General features: G+C 44.8%; 1 protein-coding gene across 1 annotated transcript in view; it reads right to left on the bottom strand.

Moving 5' to 3' along the window:
• Positions 1-16,029, bottom strand: part of LOC114813132 (C4b-binding protein alpha chain-like) — a 67,966-nt gene extending 51,937 nt beyond the window's left edge. Inside the window, exons 1-3 of the mRNA XM_029068190.2 lie at positions 15,850-16,029; positions 4,107-4,203; positions 949-1,034 (exon numbers count right to left, since the gene is read on the bottom strand). The gene's annotated coding sequence lies outside the window, so the exon portion shown is untranslated. The remainder of the gene's footprint in view (positions 1-948; positions 1,035-4,106; positions 4,204-15,849) is intronic.
• Positions 16,030-16,286: the final 257 nt, after the last annotated feature.

Here is a 16,286-nt window from a genome sequence, read left to right as displayed (position 1 = left end):
CAGAAACTCTGGGTTCTAATTCCGCTCTTCCAATTGCTTGTTGTGTGACCTTGGGCAAGTAACTTAACTGCTCTGTGCCTCAGTTCCCTTATCTGTAAAATGTAGATTAAGACTGTGAGCCCCACAAAGGGCAGGAACTCTGTCCAACCCAATTAACTTGTACCTACGCCGACAGTACAGTGCCTGGCACATAGTAAACGTTTAATAAGTATCATTTAAAAAAGTAAGAGCTGAACAAATATCAGGATCATGAAGATAGTGATGATTACTATTATTGTAGTTGTGATAAGAACAGCGTGGGGTTTGGTTTTTTGCAAATGTTTCTGGGCTGCAGTTGAAGGGATGGATGATTGTTCCGTGTCACTGAGTTTTCAGGACAGAGCACGGGCCTGAGAAGGCCAATGGTTCTAATCCTGGCTCTGCCACATGTCTGCTGTGTGATCTTGAGCAAGTCACCGCACTTCTCTGGGCCTCAATTACCTCATCTGTAAAACGGGGATTAAGACTGTAAGGCCCATGTGGGACATGGACTGTGTCCAACTTGATTACTTTGTATCTACCCCAGCTCTTCAAACAGTGCCTGGCACAAAGTAAGCACTTAACAAATATGATTAAAAAAAAACAACCCAAAAGCCCCCACGTTTTATTTCCCGCATTTCTGCTTCACTGAGGGGAACATTCTAACCGGAAGCTAGCTGTCTGTCAAGGGGTCATGTTCGCCGTCTTCCACTCTAGCTCCCTGTGGGTGAATCACAGGGAAATGGAAGCGTTAGAGCTGGCAAAACGCAGCCTTGAAAATTCCCTCCTTGGGAGTAGAGTCCAGTGCCTAGACAGGCGTTGGCTCCATGAAGTCAAATAACTGAGTGAGAGAAAAATACAATTGAGTCAAACACTATAGAACAATTTGGACAGGCTGCCTCCCGCTATCTGACCTCTACAATGTCTTACCTTTGCATAGTGGAAGAGGGTCACTCCACCGACTCTCATTTTTCACTGTTCTACATGTGCTCGTGGATGACCCAAACAACTTGTGCCTAAAAGAGATGAGAGAAAGAAAGCTTAAGTTTCATTTCCCCTATTCCAAAAGCCCATCTAGTAGCCCTAAACTATTTGGAATTTTTTTTTTTGGTATTTGTTGAGCACTTACTATGTTCCAGGCATGGTACTAAGCACTGCAGTATACAATCTAATCAGGTTGGACACAGTCCCTGTTTCACATGGGGCTCACAGTTTTAATCCCCATTTTACAGATGAGGGAAGTGAGGCACAGAGAAGTTAAGTGACTTGCCCAAGGTCTCACACGGCGGACAGGTGGTGCAGCCGGCATTAGAACCCAGGTCCTTCGGATGCCCAGGTCTGTGCTCTAACCATTAGGCAATGTTGCTTCTCAAATGTACTTATATCAAGTTCTAGGAGGGAAAAGTGTTGACTTCTTGGAATAGAAGCAGCTTGGGCTAATGGAAGGAGCCCGCGCCTGGGATTCAGAGGTCCTGGGTTCTAATCCCAGCTCTGCCACAATGCTAGCTTTGTGACCTTGAGCAAGTCACTTAACTTCTCTGGGCCCCAGTTACCTCATCGGTAAAATGGGGATTAAGACTGTGAGCCCCTCGTGGAAAAGGGACTGTGTCCAACCCAATTATCTCATACCTACCCCAGTGTTTAGAACAGTGCTTGGCACATAGTAAGCATTTATCACGTACCATAATAATAATAACTATTATTATTATTGAGGCTCAGTTTCAAGCAGCAACCAGTCTGTGACATTAGAGAGGAAGGAAAGTGCCGACTGATAAAATGTGACTTGAATAAAAGAGAAAAATTTGACTGGGATCAGAGAGAAAAGAAAAGAATGTGGGAAAAGGAAAGAGGTCATTATGAAATCCGAAATACATGAAAAGAGCAGGAAAGATAAAAAAAGAAAAGTAGACAAACAGTCTGAAAATATGAAATCAAGTCAAAAGAAGAAAACATAGAACCTCACCACTATGTCAGGGAAGCAATAGCAGCAGAATAAAAGACACTGAGGCTGAAACCTAAATAGAAAACAAAAAAAGAAATGAAGGAAAAAGACAAGGAGAGAGAAAAAGTAAAATAACACTGGGTACGGAATCCAGGTGAAACATGGGCAATACTGTACTTTTCCTAGAATTATTAAAAGGTTGGAGACTACCCAGTGCTTAGTACAGTGGCTGGCACATAGTTTATCACTTAAATACTATTATTATTATCATTCCTTTTTCCTTTCTTCTGGGCTTTAAGCTTTTGTAGACAGGAAACACACCTACCAATTCTGATGCATTGTACTCTCCCAAATGTTTAGTACAGTGCTCTGCACACAGTAAGTACTCAATAAATACCATTGATTGATTGATTGTATATAAAAAGCAAAAACCTAGAACCATGAGCAGGGAAATTAAAAAATGAGACTAAAGTTTTCCTTAGAAAAAAATATTTGAAGAGTCATATCAACCCGCAGTTTCTTAAACTTTTCCAGGTCTTGTATGTATTTTTTGAGAGCCCATTATCTTGCTGCTCTTCTGAGGCAATATCACTTATAAGCACATGAAGCAAAGTCTAATGGAAAGGGTATGGGTCTGAGGGTCAGGGGACCTGGTTTCTGATCATAGCTATGCCACATGCCTGATGTGTGACCTTGGGTAAAGCACTTCTCTTCTCTGGCCTCAGTTTTCTCATTAGTAAAATGGGGATGAAATACTTGTTTTCCTTCTCCCTTAGGCTTTGAGTCCCAGGTGGAACAGGGATTGCACCTGGCTCCATTATCTTGGATCTACCCCAGGACTTAATGCAGTGTTTGGCATAAAATAAGCACTTAACAGATACCATTGTTATTACCAGCTGAAACTCATGAACCAGTTGTATTTTTTGTCTGACAGTCACTTTGTGCCTTTCATTTTCCTTAGCAAGCTTCTCCTTTTCTTTTCAGTTATTCCTATTTATTTCTATTCTCTCCTTCCTCTTATCCTCAGAGCTTTTGGCTCACCCACCAGATTTTTGTCTATCCTTTGAGGGCCCCTCTGTCTCATGTTCTCTAACTCTGTCATCTGAGGAACTCACCATGTGCCTAGAAAGCCATTCTTCCACCATTATGTACCCACTTGGCGACCCAGCCCGCCACTGCACCAACTCTAGGCTGGCATCCCAACTTGTTTCTGGCTGTTTTGGGTGCCCCTTACCACTTCCTCTTCTTCTCAAACCCACCCATCCCCTGGTTCTGCTTGACAATTTACAGAAACCTACAAAACATTTTCAGGGTACTTAAGCCCCAAGTTATTTTTTTCCCTCTCCACCAAACCATCTGCCTCCATTTTTCATTTCTCTGCTTCTTCCTCCCCTCCCGCTGCCCCCAACACCACTACCTGCTTTTTCCCCAGCACCAGAATTCCACTTGGTCAAACGTCCCTGCTCTCTTCTCCTCCTCTTTACCTCTTCCCTGTGGCTCCCATTGCCATCTTTCCTAGCTTCCTAACACTCCCATTCCAACCTTCCTTTTGGGACTTTCTGCCCTACCATTCTTGACCTTCCCAGAGTTTCCCATTCTCAATATTCCTGATTCCCTCTTTCTCAGCCTGCCCAATGCCCCCACCCTCCAGGATTCCCTTTTTCCCCCTTTCCAGTTTTCCAGGATCCCCCTTTCTCAGCCTTCCAGGCTAGCCAGACCATCTCTCTTGAGACCCCTTGGATCCTGGATCCTCTTCCTCTGCACCAGGAAGGCCCTTCTAAAGTGAGTCCTGAAACTAAGTTCTTTCTTTTCATATGGTATTTGTTAAACGCTATATGCCAGGTACTGTGTTAAGCAGTGGGATAGAGACAAGCTAATTAGGTTGGACATAGTCCATGTCCCACATGGGGCTCATAGACTAAATCTCCATTTTACAGATGAGGTAATTGAGGTCCAGAGAAGTGAATTGACTTGCCCAAGGTCACCCAGAAGATAAGCAGGGATCCGGGATCAGAACCCAGGTCTTTCTTACTCCTAGACCTGGGCTCTATCTGCTAGGCTATGCTCCTTCTAAAAATGAATCCCAATTTGTTGAACCATTCAGTAACTATTTGCTAACCATGGTATCTCAAACTCCACCACTCACCCCTTGTCACATGTGAAGTGAATGACTGAACCAGCTCTGAGGCTCTCGATCTCAATGTGACCATTCAGGATCTCTCCAGGATGAGGACATCGTTTTTCTAGGAAAGAATAAGAGTCAAATTTGGTCTTTATTTGGACCCGACACCTGCATACAAGGATTTCCTGAAAGAAAGTCATAAATATCAATGCCTGATCTATTTCCTCCTCACTCTTGATGTAATCAGTTCAAAGATTGTTACTCTTAAATCTGAGTTGCAGGCAAAGATTCTTCAAAATGTGAGTCATTTTCAGTTGTCTTGCATGTCGACAATTTGGGCCTTTCAGTTTTCAAAATTGGGCCCTCTAACTGGAAAACATATTTTGTATTATTTATTGCATTTCTAGAGTCAATAAAAGCCCTCCTGGGAAAGGATCTTACTGGCTCATGGAAGATTTTGTATTTGACCAGAAAAGAAGAAGTGTGGTTTGAAAACACACTCACTATTACAAATGACTAGGGGAAAGGTCCATTTTTTACTTTCATGACATGTAAGTAAGAGTGTTCCTTCAAGAACTTGATTTAAATTTGAATAGCAGTGATACTCTACAGTTGAACCAACAGGAAAGTTGGTCCTTCTGGAGTCCTCATCTTTCAGTTTAGCATCAGGGATCTCTGGAGGGATAGGACAGCTATCTAAAAAGAAAAATAAAAGTAATGAAATCTGTACTTACAAACTATTAAAATGTATTGTGAAAAAATATTTGAAATCAGGCCATTAAAAGCATTATTGGTAAAACTCTGCCGCTTTACTTGCTATGTGACATTGGTCTTCTCGTCTGTAAAAATATCTGTTCTCCCTCCCCCAGAGACTTTGATCCCTATTGGATACAGGGGCTGAGTCAGATCTGATCTTTATTTATCCTAAAGCTGGCACAGAATGAGTGCTTAACAAATACCACGATTATCATTGTTACTATCATTTTTATTCTTATCTAACTGAATTAGGCTCAGAGAGAGTTACAAAGTAAAATAAGGTAATACCTCATGGGGAGATTCAATGAACATAAACACAAATTCATTCAATTCATTCGATCATATTTATTGAGTGCTTACCAGGTGCGGAGCACTGTACTAAGTGTAAATAAATAAAAGAGAGAAACACCTTAGAGGGGTTGGTGTGAATGGGGTCAATTGGGAACAGGCTGGGAAGTCTCTATGGGAGAGGGAAGATGTGTGGTCTTCAGGAGGAGGGAAGAGCTGTGATTTGTAGGCAAAGGTATGTCAGCTTTTAGAGGGACAGGGATCATGTCTACCAACTCTATTGTATTGTACTCAACTACCATCTCTTCTGAAATAGAGAGAAGATTGAAATAGTTGACATTTTTTCTCTCCTGGGATCAATAATAAAGGAACTAGTAGCCAAGAAATATGCCAAAGATTAATGTTAGGAAGACTTGCCTATGAAGAACCTGGAAAGAGTCATGAAACATACTGATGTAACAATTGCCACAAAAATACAAATTGTCAACTCTATGGTGCTTCCAGTGACATTGTATGGATCCCGAAAGCTGGACGTGAAAAAATAGGATAGAAAGAACATTGATTCCTTTGAAATTTGGTGTTGGAGAAGGCTTTTGCAATTACCATGGACTGCCTGAAAGACAAACAAATGGATTTTGGAGCAAATTAAACCACAGTGGTCTTTGGAAGGCCAAATGACTTGACTTAGATTTGCACATTTTGGACACATAATCTGGAGGACTAATTCTCTGGAGAAGACACTAATGCTAGGAAAAGTCCAGGAAAAATGTGGAAGAGGCAGACCAGCAGCTAGATGGATAGAGACCATAACAACAATAATGGTAGAACCAATAGAAAGGTTATGGATTATGACAGAGGAAAGGGCTTTTTGGAGAAAATATACCCACGGAGTCTCTATGAATTGGAAATGACTTGATGGCACATAATAATGATAGTAATAATAATAATAATACCATGTCTTCACGGATAATTCCCACATCTACATCTCCACCCTGACCTCTCTCCTTCATTTCAGTCTTATATTTCCTCCTGCCTTCAACACATCTCTATTTGGTTGCCCTGCTGACACCTCAAACTTAACATGTCCAAAACAGAGCTCCTCATCTTCCCACCCAACCCCTGTCCTCCCCCTAATTTTCCCATCACTGTAGACAGCACCACCATCCTCCCTGTCCCACAAGTTAGTAACCTTGACAATATCTTCAATTTATCTCTCCCATTCCACCTACAGATTCAATCTGAGGAGCAGCAGGCCCTAGTGGCTAGAACCCGGGCCTGGGAGTCAGAAAGACCTGGGCTCTAATCCTGGCTCTGCCACTTGTCTGCTGTGTGACCTTGGGCAAGTCACTTCACTTCTTTGTGCCTCAGTTATCTCATCTGTAAAACGGTGATTAAGACTGTGAGCCCCATTTGGGACATGGACTGTGTCCAACCTTATATTTACCCCGGTGCAGCACTGGCACATATTAAGCACTTGACAAATACCATTAAAAAAATCTGTCACAAAATCCTGTCAGTCAGTTCTACCTTCACAAAATCGCTATAATCCACCCTCTCCTCTCCAACCAAACTGCTACTTTGCTGATCCAAGCACTTAACATCTCCCATCTTGACTATCACATCAACCTCCAACTGACCTCCCGGCCTCTTTCTCCTTATTCATTCATTCATTCATTCATTCATTCATTCAATTGTATTTATTGAGCGCTTACTGTGTGCAGAGCACTGTACTAAGCACTTGGAATGTACAGTTTGGCAACAGAGACAATCCCTCCCGACAATGGGCTCACAGACTACACGGGGGAGAAAGACAACAAAACAAGTAGTCAGGCATCAATACCATCATGATAAACAGAATCATGGATATATACATATCATTAATAAAATAGAGTAATAATATATACAAATATGCATAAGTACTGTGGGTAGGGGAAGGGGAAGAGCAAAGGGAAGGAGTAGGGGGAATGGGGAGGGGAGGAGGGGTAGAGGGAAAGGGAGGGCTCAGTCTGGGAAGGCCTCCTAGAGGTGGTGAGCTCTCAGTAGGACTTTGAAGAGGGGAAAAGAGTTAGTTTGGCAGATGTGAGGTGAGAGGGCATTCCAGGTCAGAGGTAGGACGTGGGCCAGGGGTCGACGGCGGGACAGGCGAGAAAGAGGCACAGTGAGGAGGTTAGTGGCAGAGGAGTGGAGTGTGTGGGTTGAGCTGTAGACAGAGAGAAGGGAGGTGAGGTAAGAGGGGGCAAAATGATGGCTAGCTTTGAAGCCAAGAGTGAGGAGCTATTGCTTCATGCGAAGGTTGATAGGCAGCCACTGAAGGTTTTTGAGGAGGGGAGTGACATGCTCAAAGTGTTTCTGTAGAAAGATAATCTGGGCAGCGGAATGAAGAATAGACTGGAGTGGGGAGGAGGATGGGAGATCAGAGAGGAGGCTGATGCAATAATCCAGTCATGATAGTCTCGTTCACCCCACACATCCTATCCGTTACCAAGACCTGCCGGTTTCACCTATACAATATTGCCAAGATCCGCCCTTTCCTCTCCACCCAAACGGCTACCTTACTGCTACGGGCTCTCGTTGTATCCCGGCTAGACTACTGTGTCAGCCTTCTCTCTGACCTCCCTTCTTCCTCTCTCGCCCCGCTCCAGTCTATTCTTCACTCCGCTGCCCGGCTCATCTTCCTGCAGAAACGATCTGGGCATGTCACTCCCCTTCTTTAACAACTCCAGTGGTTGCCTATCAACCTCCGCTCCAAACAAAAACTCCTCACTCTAGGCTTCAAGGCTCTCCTTCCCCTTTCCCCTTCCTACCTCTCCTCCCTTCTCTCTTTCTACCGCCCACCCCGCACGCTCCGCTCCTCCGCCGCCCGCCTCCTCACCGTTCCCCATTCTCGCCTATCCCGCCGTCGACCCCCGGGCCACGTCCTCCCGCGGTCCTGGAATATCCTCCCTCCTCACCTCCGCCAAACTGATTCTCTTCCCCTCTTCAAAACCCTACTTAAAACTCACCTCCTCCAAGAGGCCTTCCCAGACTGAGCTCCCTTCTCCCTCTACTCCCTCTACCACCCCCCCTTCACTTCCCTGCAGCTAAACCCTCTTTTCCCCCTTTCCCTCTGCTCCTCCACCTCTCCCTTCCCCTCCCCACAGCACTGTACTCGTCCGCTCAACTGTATATATTTCCATTACCCTATTTATTTTGTTAATGAATTGTACATCGCCTCGATTCTATTTAGTTGCCATTGTTTTTACGAGGTGTTCTTCCCCTTGACTCTATTTATTGCCATTGTTCTTGTCTGTCCATCTCCCCCGATTAGACCGTAAGCCCGTCAAACGGCAGGGACTGTCTCTATCTGTTGCCGACTTGTTCATCCCAAGCACTTAGTACAGTGCTCGGCACATAGTAAGCGTTCAATAAATACTATTGAATGAATGATATTATGAGAGCTTGTACCAGCAAGATAGCAGAGTGGATGGAGAGGAAAGGGTGGATCTTGGAGATATTGTGAGAGTGAGACTGGCAGGTTTTGGTGACAAATTGGATGTGTGGGGTGAATGAGAAAGCAGAGTCAAGGATGACACCAAGGTTGCGGGCCTGTGAGATGGGAAGGATGGGAGTGCCGTCCACAGTGACAGGGAATTCAGGGAGTCCAGTCCACACTTCACTCTGCTGCCTAGGTCATTCTTCTAAAAATAAATTTAGTCCATATTTCCCCCCTCCTCAAGAATCTCCAGTAATTGCCTCTGCCTCAAACAGAAACTCATTACCATTAGCTTTAAAGCACTCAATCGCTTTGTCCCATGCCGTCTTACCTCGCTGATTTCCTATTACATCCCAATCCGCACATTCTGCTCCTATAACTCCAACCTACTCACTGTGCCTCGATCTCATCTATCTCACCACTGACTCCTCATCCGCATCCTCTTTCCGGCCTACGGGGAAATTCCGGGAACTACCTGCCTCTTCACATCCGAAAGACGATCACTCTCCCCATCTTTAGTGCCTTATTAAAATCACATCTCCTCCAAGAAGCTTTCCCAGTCTAAGCCCTCATTTCCCCTACTCCCCCTTCCTTCTGTGTCGCCTTTACATTTAGGGAAGCAGCATGGCACAGTGGATAAAGCATGGGCCTGAGGCCACAAGGTCGTGGATTCTAATCCTGTCTCTGACACGTGTCTGCTATGAGACTTTGGGCAAGTCATTTCACTTCTCTGTGCCTCAGTTACCTCACCTAGAAAATGGAGATTGAAACTGTGAGCCCCACATGGGACAGGGACTGTGTCCAACCCAATTTGCTTGTATCCACCCCTGGGCTTAGTACAGTGCCTGGTACATAGTAAGTGCTTAACAAATACCATAATTATTATTACTATTTGTACCCTTTACACACCTGATATCCACCCCATCTCAGGCTCACAGCATTTAAGTATTTATCCACAATTGATTTTAATGTCTGTCTCCCCGTCTAGACTGCGAGTTCCCTGTGGGCAGGGAACACATCTACCCACTCTGTTATATTGTACTCTCCCAAGCGCTTAGAACAGTATGCTGCACACAATAAGTGCTCAGTAAATATGAATGATTTATACTCTCCAAAGCTCTTAATACAGTAGACTGTACTCTAGACTGTAAGTTCATTATGGGCAGAGAATGTGTCTGTTTATTTTTGTATTGCATTCTCCTCAGCGCTTAGTACCGTGCTCTGCACATAATAAACACACAATAAATACAACTGAATGAATGAATGATACAATATTCTGCATACAGTAAGCCCTCTATAAATACAATTGATTGATAGATTCTCTCCCAAGCACTTAGTACAGTGCTCTGCACATAGTAAGAACACAATAAATACGACTGAATGAATGAATGATACAGTAAGCCCTCTGTAAATACTATGTGATTGTATGGAAAGAGGAGTCAGAGCTCACTGTGGCCAGGGAATGTGTCTATTGTTGTAATGTACTCTCCCAATAAATCCCAAGCATTTAGTCCAGTGCTCTGTGCATAGTAAACGCACAATACATATCATCGATTGGCTGATTGCCCGTCGGCCACAGCAGGCCCCCTCCCCCTAATGGAATTTGTCTGATATATTGTAATAATAATAATGATAGCATTTGTTACCATGTGCCAAGCACTGTTCCAAGCTCTGGGGTAGATACAAGGTAATCAGGTTGTCCCAAGTGGGGCTCATAGTCTTAATCCCCATTTTACAGATGAGGTAACAGAGGCACAGAGAAATTAAGTCATTTGCCCAAAGTCCCACAGCTGACAAGTGGCGGAGACGGGAATAGAACCCTCTACCTCTGACTTCCAATCCCATGCTCTTTCCACTAAGCCACGCTGCTTCTCTATTGTACCTCCCAAGTGCTTAGTACAGTGCTTTGCACACAATAAGCACTCAATGAATAAATGAATAATAATAATAAAAATGTTGGCATTTGTTAAGTGCTTACTATGTGCAAAGCACTGTTCTAAGCACTGGGGCATACAAGGTGATCAGGTTGTCCCACATGGAACAGTCTTAATCCCCATTTTGCATATGAGGTAACTGAGGCACAGAGAAGTTAAGTGCCTTGCCCAAAGTCACACAGCTGACAAGCGGCGGAGCAGGGATTTGAACCCATGATCTCTGACTCCCTAGCCCGTGCTCTTTCCACTGACCCACGCTGCTTCTCTATGAATGAGGACCACCCCAGGAGAGCTGCCCCGTCCCCACAGGTGAAGCAGGGCGGTCAGTAGCTGGACCCAGGAGTGGAGGGGGCTGCCCAAGCCCACCGCAGTTCTGCCCTTGCCCGGGCCTGGGGCCCAAAACCAGTCCCAAACTGCCCCCTGCTGGACCAGCCTGCCAGCCTCAGCCTCCCCACGGGGTCAATCCATAAGTGGGACTTACGGAGGGCTTACTCTGTCCGCAGCACTGGCCTAAGCGCTTGGGAGAGTACGCTAGGACCATACAGCAGACACATTCCCTGCCCCAAACGAGCTTATAGTCTAGACTCAATCGACCGGTCAATGATATTTATGGAGCACTTCTCTTGATTCATTCAGTCAATCATATTTATTGAGCGCTTCCTGGGTGCAGAGCAAGTCCTTGGGAAAGTGCAAACGGTAAGTGCCCAGTAAATACGATTGAATGAATGAACGATGCAAAATCCTCCCCCTTCCCCCTTCACCTCCCCTCAGCTAAGCCCCCTGTCCCTCTGCTCCTCCCCCTCCTCCTGCCCCTCCCCTCAGCATAGTGCTCATTTGTATATATTTTTATTACCCTATTTATTTTGCTAATGTACATCCCCTTGATTCTATTTATCGTGATTATGTTGGCTTGCTTTTGTCCCACTCCCCCGATTAGGCTGTGAGCCCGTCATTGGGCAGGGATTGTCTCTATCTGTTGCCGAATTGTTCATTCCAGGCGCTTAGTACCATGCTCTGTACATATTAAGCGCTCGATAAATACTATTGAATGAATGAATCTGTAATTTATTTATCTATTCATTCATCTATTTATTTATATTAATGTCGTTCTCCCCCTCTAGACTGTGTTGTGAGCAGGGAGTGTGTCTGTTTATTGTTACATTGTACTCTCCCAAGTGCTTAGTGAATGAGTTCAATGCAACAATAAACAGACACATTCCATAGTGGATAGAGCAGTAGTGGATAGAGAACCCATGACCTCTGACTTCCAGGCCCGTGCTCTTTCCACTAAACCACCTCAGAGCTTGTGAGACTAAGTGACATGAGTTCAGTTTCCTCTATTCCTAACACCCCATTCACACCATCCCATCAGTCCCCTTAAGGATGTGTATCCTAACTGTTCATTTTTCTTTAATGGCCTTTTAAAAAATCATGTATGATTATGCTCTTATTCTTTTTAAATGGGTTGTCATTTGTAATAATAAGAATGATAATTGTGGTGTTTGTTAAGAGCTTCCTATGTGCCTGGGGTGGCTATAAGCAAATAGGGTTGGACCCCGTCCCTGTTCCACATGGGGCTCACAGCCTCAATCCCCATTTTACAGATGAGGGAACTGAGGCCCAGAGAAGTGAAGCGACTTGCCAAGGTCACACAACAGACAAGTGGCAGAGCAGGGATTAGAACCCATGACCTTCTGACTCACAGTCTTGTGCTCTATCTGCTACGTCCTATGCTGTTTCTAACCACCCAGACTTTGACAGTAGAATCTTTTTGTTCTTACTGGAAGGCCCAGGATTTCATAACTCCTGCGGCCACTGTTACAGCACTGAGCATGTGGCGCTCAGTGCGGGGGTGGGAGGGAGCACAGAGACAACCTGCAGCCGGGAAGGCGCTGGATCACCCATGCGGGCCTTGGGGCGGGAGGTTGGGAGGTCTCCAGATTGTCCTGCAGCCTGGCTTCCAGGGGTCTCCTGCTAGACAAGATTAAGCTCCTTTTGGGTAGAGAGTGTGACTGTTATACTGTATTCAATCGTATTTATTGAGCACTTACTGTGTGCAAAGCATTGAACTAAGCACTTGGGAGAGTACAATATAACAATAAACAGACACACTCCCCTCCCCCAACAGCTCACAGTCTAGAGGGGGAGAATGATATTAACATAAATAAATAGATAAATGAATAGATAAATAAATTACAGATTCATTCATTCAATAGTATTTCTTGAGAGCTTACTATGTGCGGAGCACTGTACTAAGTGCTTGGAATGGGGAAGCAGCGTGGCTCAGTGGAAAGAGCCTGGGCTTCCGAGTCAGAGGTCATGAGTTTGACTCCCGGCTCTGCCATTTGTCAGCTGTGTGACTGTGGGCGAGTCACTTAACTTCTCTGTGCCTCAATTACCTCATCTGTAAAATGGGGATTAACTGTGAGCCTCGCATGGGACAACCTGATTACCCTATAGCTCCCCCAGAGCTTAGAACAGTGCTCTGCACATAGTAAGTGCTTAACAAATACCGACATTATTAATGTACAATTTGGCAACAGATAGAGACAATACCTGCCCAAAGATGGGCTATATCCATATGTGCTATGGGGATGGGAGGGAGGATGAATGAAGGAGCCATTCACAGCAGCACAGAAGGGAGTGAGAGAAGAGGAGAGGAGGGCTGTCAGAGAAAGCTTCTTGGAGGAGAAGGCTGTACTCTCCCAAGCGGCGCTTAGCACAGTGCTCTGTACACAGTAATCGCTCAATAAGTATGACTGACTGGCTGAGTGATACGTCGTGCTGGCCAAACGACCAGGAGAAGCAGGAGCAACTAGCTGGCTGTCCCCACCCGCTCAGCGGCCTTTGTGTCCCGAGGGGCCCTGGTGGGAGCCCGCTGCAGCTGGCTGTGGGAGCAGACAGTGCAGCTGGCAGCTGCGTCGTTGGCACGCTGCGGCCGGGGTTCCACAATGCAGCTCGCGCCGGGGCCTGGTCCACTCCTTTGCAAGTCATTCTTGGGGACAGGAGTCCCTAAATCTAGACTGTAAGCTCACCGTGGGCAGAGAACATGTCCGTTTATTGTTATAGTGTGCTCTCCCAAGCGCTTAGTCCACTGCTCTCCATGCAGTAAGCGCTCAATAAATACATGGGACTGATTGACTGAATAAATCGGAGAGGGGCATCCTCTGAGAAGTTCCCATTCCAGAGCTCCGGATCATCTGGATCAGACGTGTCAGCCCCTTCCCGGGCTGTTGGCGGAGGGCTGTTCGGCCCCCCAAGGGCTGGGGGGGAGGGAGGGGATGACCATTGAGAATCACCAATACTGAAACGGCAGCATCCGGGCTTATTGCTTAATACAGTGCTTAGCGCTTAGTACGCTGCTCTGCACACAGTAAGCACTCAATAAATGCAGCTGAATGACTGAATATGCCTTTGCTGGTGTGGCCATCTGGATGGCTCTAGTTTACTTTCCCCTCTGCTCTCCTCCTTAGCGTGGGAGCTTCTCAAGGGCTGAAAGAGTCTTCCCCTTCTGTTGTACATCTGTCAGAAACCACCCACGGATGCTCATTAGAGATCATTCATAATAATGATGCTCTGCTCTGCTCTTTCTCCTCTAACTCCAGGGTCCCAGCTCCAGCTGGGGCTTTTTGGAGCCCAGACTTTTGGGGGTTCGAAAATAGAAAAAGGGGCTTCTCTCTACACTATCAAGCCCATGACCAATCTCTAAAGATGTTACTAAAGGCCAGTGGGGAATCTTCTGCTCCACAGAGTCACACCCCTTAAATAACACCTCCCCCCCACCGCCCAAAAGTCATGGCCCTCTCAAAGATCTGCCCTGACTTTGTCCCCTAGCTCACAGTGAAATGTCGGTACCTTTGGATGGAGATCGAAAGGAGAATTAAAAGCAATAGAAAAGGAAAAGGTGGGAGGAGGTGAACACAGCTTGTGGTGGAAAAGGAGGAAGTTCCACGTGCTCTATTGAGCACATTAAAAATCACCCTCTGGGGGCAATATAAATATAACTGTACTCCATCATATCAGCACTTTCTTAGTTAACTGGGAGATTTAATGATTTGACTATGAAGGACTGGTGGGGAGGTATTGAATAACGAAATAAAACATTTAGAAAAGAGTATGGCCCTTTTATAGTTGACAACTTTTCATTTTCTGTGTGGGTGTGAATATTAAGCTCAGAGAAGCAGTGTGGCTCAGTGGAAAGAGCACGGGCTGGGGAGTCAGAGGTCATGAGTTCAAATCCCCGCTCAGCCGCTTGTCAGCTGGGTGACTTTGGCCAAGTCACTTAACTTCTCGGTGCCTCAGTTACCTCATCTGTAAAATGGGCATTAAGACTGTGAGCCCCACATGGGACAACCTGAGCACCTTGTATCCTCCCCAGCGCTTAGAACGGTGCTTTGCACATAGTAAGCACTTAACAAATGCCACCATTATTATTATAACTTGGCAATCGAGCTTTGAGGATAATAATAAAACATAGGTCTGTTTGGCAGATTAATATGTGACTGTAAAATTTAGATGAATAGATCATTATAAAGTTTTAAAATGGCAGCAGAAGCTTGTTTTTAAGGATTCTTTCTATTCCCCAACAGAACAGACCTTAGAAGTGTCTCAATGACGTATTTGAAAGAAGCTCCACTCTCTTTTGAAAATTATGATTTACAAAATATGTTTTAGTTCTCATATTCATCTCAATATGGATTTACAGCTCAAAGTAATTTTGCCCATTTACAGTATTGGCAATTTTAGTAGCTCCCTTTATGACAAATGGAAAAAAAATTTTCTTCTTTCAACCCTTTAGAAATTATGTCATTTGGAAATAGCAACTGCTATCAATTCTCCTCTTTTATGCTGAAAAAGGAAGCACCAAAAATTGAAATGTGAAGCAGAAAAATTCATATGAGTTGCACATAATATTTGTGGTATTTGTTAGGCGTTCACTATGTGCCAAGCACTGTGTTAAGTGTGGGGGTAGATACTAGATCATCAGTTCCCACATGAGGCTCACAGCCTAAGTAGGAGGGAGAACAAGAATTGAATCCCCATTTTGCGGACGAGAGAACCGAGGCCCAGAGAAGTTAAGTGATTTGCCCAAGGTCACCCAGGAGGCAAGTGGGGGATCTGGGATTAGAACCCAGGTCCTCTGACCCCCAGGCTCGTGCTCTTCCCACTAAACCACACTGCCTCCTGTTCTGAAAATGATAGAATGATTTAGGAAACAGTGAAGGAATAAAATCTAAGAGACGATTTCAAGAAGATTCACAAAAAGATTGATAAAGGTTTTTCTCTTTTCCAAGGCAGAAGAATTTAAAGGACTCACCGATACAAAATTTTTCAGGGTATGACCATTCATGACTTGCGAGACAAGCCACAGCATTTGACTTCTTGGGGTCTTTTGCAAAACCAGGAAAACATTTATAGTATATAATAGTGCGAATAGGGTATTTCGTATGGACAGTCTCCGTGGGTCTGGCATTCTTTACTTTGGGGGGTGGCCCACATTCACCTAAAGAAAAAAAATGGTTTTAATAAAGGATAAAACCAACTGTATGGAAAATTTCCAAATTAAATAAAGGAGTACATCCTGCCCTACTCTTAGGCTGCAACTTCTACCCACCCTCTTGACAACAAATACGCCTCGGTGGTTTATTTTTCCCTGAGTTGGAAGCAGTGTTGCTTGATGTACTGTACAGAATTTCCATATTTTATCCAACCAGAAAATAAGCACTGCATGTCCAGGATCTAAAATACAGGGCA

Source organism: Ornithorhynchus anatinus, chromosome 7 (genome assembly GCF_004115215.2).
Source record: "Ornithorhynchus anatinus isolate Pmale09 chromosome 7, mOrnAna1.pri.v4, whole genome shotgun sequence".
Classification (NCBI taxonomy): Eukaryota; Metazoa; Chordata; class Mammalia; order Monotremata; family Ornithorhynchidae; genus Ornithorhynchus; species Ornithorhynchus anatinus.
The sequence above is the reverse complement of the archived record's forward strand: the minus strand, read 5'-3'. Positions and strand labels throughout refer to the sequence as shown.